Here is a 6,000-nt window from a genome sequence, read left to right on the forward strand (position 1 = left end):
ACTGGCTACATAAAATTCATACACAACTTTTACGCCTCACTACTTTCAAATGTCACCAGCTGCCACTGCTATTAAAGTCATAGGTTTGGTGCTAGGCTTGCACTCTGCCATGACAATCGAAACTTCAAAAATTACTAGTACGCATCACGAGATGCAGCTGAGCTAGTGGCAGGGATCTTTCTGAGTACAGTAAAAGAAGATGTAATTGGGTGCATATTGTGCATCCAATTACAGATATTGCCTTTTCGCACAAGTAAATGAAACACTTGGTTAGCCCTGTGAACTGAAGCAAGAAAAGTAAAATCAAATTCAAATGTTTATCTCACTTTAAATGTTTAAGTGTCAATAGCACTCATAATTATCAGCTTGACTTGCCTGGATTTGAAAGGAGGCCTCATTATATGTTCTTCTGGTTTTGCCAACATCTGCCTTGGACATTGAGGATATTTGGCCTGGTCTTAAAAAAGAAGACAGTTAACATACATTACTGGAAGTGAATTTGTAACCGTGATACAAATACTATTTAATCTTAGTCAGTTCAAAAATGGCAATAAAGTGTATTCTCCAACTCTTAAATAACTGGAAAATGCCAAATCGTTAAAATGCAAGGAGTCGTCTTGTGAATCCTTCACAAGTAACTCATTGTAGATGTGGGTACATATCTTAAAGGATTCAAACGATTGATCAACGTGTCAAAGGGCTGATGAATTGCATAGATGTATTTTTTATTTTGTAGTTAATAAACTTTGAATATTGCATGTATGTAAACTTTTAGATGATGAGTGTGTAGAACAAGGTATACATGAAAATATTTGTAAGTATTGAATAAACACATTTATTAAGTAAGCAAAATGCATCAATCACAAAGAGTGATTGAAAAGAAAAGGTTACTTACTTTCTGTAATGATATTTTCAGTATACATTATTTCTTACTGCAGATTCCTCACCTTATGAATATCCTCCAGGCGCCACACTGGATCTCGAAAACTTTTCCCCAAGCAAAAGCTCTCCAACACTGCTATGTGGCACAACATGACTCAAGGAACAGCTTTGTCTCCACTGAATGTGGCAACATCAGGCTTTGCATGCTGCCAAAAGGCACACTGATTCAATTACTTTTTCTCTACCCTCATCCAAAAGAGGTGTGTGGAATGGACCCAACAGAAAGGTCATTGGCGTCACAGACAGTCACAGCAGATGACAAATAGACATAAACTTAAAATCGTATTATCTTGAATTCTACTGACTTATCAGGAGATGGCGATGAGTTATCAGATACTTCTTCCCCTAGATTCCTCATGCTATGAATAAGTCTCGGAAAGCAATATCCTCTGTGATGGATGATTGAGTGCTGCTGATTAACGAAGGAAGTCATGTAACAGTCTTGGCAATGTATCCATCACAGCAGGCCTGGCTGTGAGGCAGTCATGTTTTGGAAACATAAGCAAGGAAGAGCACGTGGCCAATCAGAAAATAGCAGCTGGGAAGCAGTACCCATCAGAATTACATTTATTTCGACAAAATGAAGAACTCAAAGTGAATTATTTAAGATAAATCTTCATTTTGAATAACATTTAATCAAATTAACATATAGTGTATATGATCAGGATTCAGCAAGATAAGTGGACAGAGGTGCTATACCGGCCATTAAATGCCCGCTCCAGCATTCGGCTCAGGCCTTTAACAAGGGAGCGGGACTTTAATGGCCGGTATAGCCCAGCTATGGAGGGCTATAAGGCTATTAGAACATTCTGCCACTAGAGGGCAGAATGTTCTAACAAATAAAACAAAGGCCTCTGGGGTTTAAATACCCTCAGGCTCCGAGAGGCCTTTGTTCACAGCAACAGCAAAAGCATACATTATAAAAAAATACAGATTTTACAAATGTTTTGATAATTTTATTATGGTGTATGAGCATAGTGTGATGCACTTTTATTACCCTTGTTGGATGTGGGAAGGACCTGTCACGAGAGGCAATGTCTAAGTGTGTCACTATAGCCTTCATCCTGTAAAGAAGTGACAGAGATGATACAAGAGGACTAGGGGAGCATTCCCTGACTGCAGGAAAGATGTAGGGGCTCTCAGACTGAGTCAGCCTTACTGGAAGTCGCAGATACCTTAAAATTAACTTTGGAATCGGGGAACAATTCAGTGTTGATTTTATTAGACTCATCCGCTGTATTTTATACCATCTCTCATGACATCCTGCTCCAACGTATTAAGGACTATGGGATTTCTCAACTCCCACTGTCTTGAATCAAATCGTTCCTTACAGAGCGGGGACAAACTGTTGTACTAGGTCCATTTTAATCCCCTGAAAGGATTGTCACGTCAGCGGTACCAGAGGGCTCTTTGCTCAGCCCTGCATTATTTAACATTTACATGGCCCCCTGATTTCGTAAATTACATCTTTTGGAATAGAAACCACCTCATATGTGGATGATACGCTGATGATCTTATCACTGGATAAAATATCCTTTGGCTCAGAGATCAATTAAAAAAATTGCCTTACTGCAGTCATTCGTTGGATACAATCTAATCATTTAAAATGTAATACGGACAGGAGGGATCCTGCCGCTAGGGATGTCAAACTTCTTCCTGCCCAGCTCAATGGTGGCCAAACATGGTGCCCCCTCTCCAGCTACTGTTGCGGTTGTAAGAAACCTCGGAGTTAAATTTGATGCTTCCTTCTCTTTACGTCCACAAGCCCTTGGAGTAGTAGGTATGTGCTATTAATCTTATAAAAACACGGAAAACTTTTCTGACTACCTCCCACTGATGGGAAAAATTACAGTTGCCATTGTATTGATAACTTCTAGATTGGATTACTGCAACAGTTTGCATGCAGGTTCATCAAAACAAACTATCCAGAAACTTCAGGTTGTGCAACATGCAGCCGCTAAATTGGCACTGAAACTACCCCGACGAGCATTGGCCTCAGCAGCTTTGAAAACCTTACATTGGTTGCCAGTGCATAAAAGGGTCCTTTTTAAAATTCTTTTATTCACATTTAGAGCCGACAGATCTATTAGGCCAAGATATCTAATGGCCATATTCACACATTATACCACCAAATGGACCCTGCTATCTTCCCTTGCCAATCTTCTTAAACCCTGCTCTTTCAGACTTAGAACTCGAGGAGGCAAATCATTCTCAGTCCTGGTCACCAAGGCATGGAACCAACTTCCCAGTCATTTAAGATTCATTGAATCTGAAATAATTTTTAGAAAGTAGTTGAAGTCCTGGCTTTTTGCAGCACTTGCTTTACACTGTTATTCTCAGATGTCTTATCCTTCTTTTGATTTTTCTTGGTTGATTAAAACACCGCTCTTTCCGACTAGCGCCAGGATGCTCGTTTTGGAGTAATAGACCGCTCTACAAGCACCTAATTCAATTCAGGAGCACAAGTTTTACTTGTGTCTCTTACTAGCTAATTTCCCAGTTTTCTGTGATTTTTTTGTGAATTTCTATGTTTTTTTAATGTAAAGTAATATTGTTTTATGATATATTTGCAGTCAATCCCTTGCTGCGTTCTGCAAGGGGGCAGCGTTGGCCGCAGAACCTGACCACAGTCCAGGCCTGTGCCTGAAACATCAGGGTGCAAGGTATTCGACCATAAGCGCAAGCGGCTAACCCCCCCCCATCGCACATGGCCATCAGCCATACAGTACCTCAACCCTGCCGCCAACTATCTTAAGTCCCCATGTTCTAGAATGACAATTAGCACATTTTCTTTAACATTGCGGCTAGCCAATCAGATATCTTGCTAGCCCCACAGGAGTGAGTCACGTGATGGGAAAAAAAGCACTTTTGACCAATCTGATTGCTTCAATTTTAATACCGCGGATTTAGTGCAGGAGACTTGTAGGATCAACTGTCAATATAGCTATACATTTTGAATCTTAAAGTTTCAAGGAATTTTGAACAGATTTACACAAAAGCACACTTTTAATGTCATTCTGTTCAGCCATTATGACTGTATTGTTCTCTGATTTTTCCTATGAAAAATGCATGGGAAAAAAGTGTTTTGGGACCCCCTTCTTCTTTCTCAGCCCCACCTTGACTGATCACCCCCAAAGCTTTCCAGGAAGGAGCTAAGGTGGATTAATGCTTTTTGGAAAGTTTAAAAAAGATTAGCAAAACAAAAAATGTTCTTCCTATGTAAAATCTGACTCACATATAACTTTAAAGTTCATATTATATATATATATATATATAATTTCTTTATGTTCTCTAGCCAGGTGTTCCAACAGATCAGAGGTGTTGCCATGGGGGCCTGTTTCTCCCCAAGTTATGCCTGTCTGCATATGGGGCTTTGGGAGGAGCAGGTCCTCCGTGGCCAACTATCAGAGGAGTTTGCCCAACATGTGGCATACTGATACAGATACATCGATGATGTATTTCTAATCTGGAAGGGCTCTGAACAGCAGGCCCTTCACTTCATTGATGTTATCAACAACAACTCTATTAACTTACACTTTACTGGCTATATCAGTGACAACAGGGTGTGCTTACTAGATGTAGAAGTCTTCATTCATAACAACAGATTGGAGACTAGACTATTTAGAAAATCCACTGCAGGCAACACTGTGCTGCACGCCACCAGCCACCATCCTGGTCACCTCATACGCAGCATTCCCTTCGGGGAAATGTTGCGCATCCGGCGTATTTGCAGCACACAAAAAGAATGTGATGTAGCACAGATGGCCAGTAGAGATAGGTTCTTGGCTAGAGGATATACTAAGGAGTTGATTTACAAAGCCATAAGCAAGGCTAATGGTATTTCCAGGGAAGTGGCTCTTACCAACAATAGCTCTAAGGCAGCCATTCAAGTAAATGAGGACAAGTCTGTCACAAGATTAGTATTGACTTATAACCACTGTTCCCTTTAACGTGCGCGCTTGTGCCCGCGCGCACTGAAGACATCCCGAGCGCGCAGTGTCTCATAATTAGCGCGCACACCACATCCCGCAAGGGCTCACGTTCAACAGCAAGTGGCTCTGGCACTTGCTCCATTTATTTTCTTAAAAGTGCGAGTCTGCGGGGCAGATTGTGGGCCTTTGTGAAAGTATTTTTGTTAATCGCAGTGCCGTCATGTACTGCAATTAACATGAATACGTTTTCAAAGGCCCACAATCAGCCCCGCATTATTAGGAAAAGGAATGAGGCAAATCTAAAGCACGATGTGTGCTTTTAGAATCGGAAAGCACACGTGGTGTTTGCGACTCTGCATTCCTTTTCCTAAAAGTGTTTGTTTGGTGCTTTTTGACTGGCCGGCACCGAGGTGAGCCAGTAGGTGTATATGGAGGAGTCTAGGAAGGGTTATTTTGGAGATCATAGTATTAGCAAGGGTTTGGGATGAGAGAGTGAAGACAGAGGATACATTGATAAAGGTGTAGGGTGATGGTAGAACAGAGTAAAGCTTTCAAGAGGGTAATTTTTTTCTTGTGCAATAGGACTAAAATGATAAATATATAGATACAAGATTACATAGGGAATATATGTGTAAGGAATATAATATATTGAGATTTGTGTGTTTTGTTTTTGGGGAGTAATGAGAAGAAATATTGACGTAGTGGTTTTCTGTGAAAGATTTTTATGTGCAGTAATGCCGGTGAGCTGTATTTGAAAAGTACAGGGGTGGTGAAGTGTTTTGGATAAGAGTATGGGGTGTGTAAGAGGGGATGGATAAGAGTTATGAGTGTTTATGTGAGATTTGATCTCTGGATCAGGTTATGTGTGTCGTGGAGTGGCGTGTAAGGATTGTATGGTTGTGTGTAATTGGTAAAAAGAGGGGGCAGGTGTTGGTGGATTGTGTGATGGAAGGCTGAGTATAGGTTTTGTCATGATAAAAGGGGCTCTGTCAGGAGCAAGTAGAGGATAGCGCTGGTGTTTTGTTTGAACAGGGAGTGTGTGTCTGGATACATTAAAGTTATGAATAATGTGGCTTTGTGTTGGTGATGTGTTATTGGTATAGGTCAGAGTTGTTTTTTGTGTGAG

At 40.7% G+C, this 6,000-nt stretch overlaps 1 long non-coding RNA gene across 1 annotated transcript in view; it reads left to right on the forward strand.

Moving 5' to 3' along the window:
• The window catches only part of LOC146856484 (uncharacterized), a 44,512-nt gene extending 42,095 nt beyond the window's left edge, over positions 1-2,417 (forward strand). The window contains exon 3 of the long non-coding RNA XR_014980954.1: positions 939-2,417. This is a non-coding gene — a long non-coding RNA (uncharacterized LOC146856484). The remainder of the gene's footprint in view (positions 1-938) is intronic.
• Positions 2,418-6,000: the final 3,583 nt, after the last annotated feature.

The sequence above is a fragment of the Triturus cristatus genome, chromosome 4_1 (genome assembly GCF_964204655.1).
Source record: "Triturus cristatus chromosome 4_1, aTriCri1.1, whole genome shotgun sequence".
NCBI classification, from domain to species: Eukaryota; Metazoa; Chordata; class Amphibia; order Caudata; family Salamandridae; genus Triturus; species Triturus cristatus.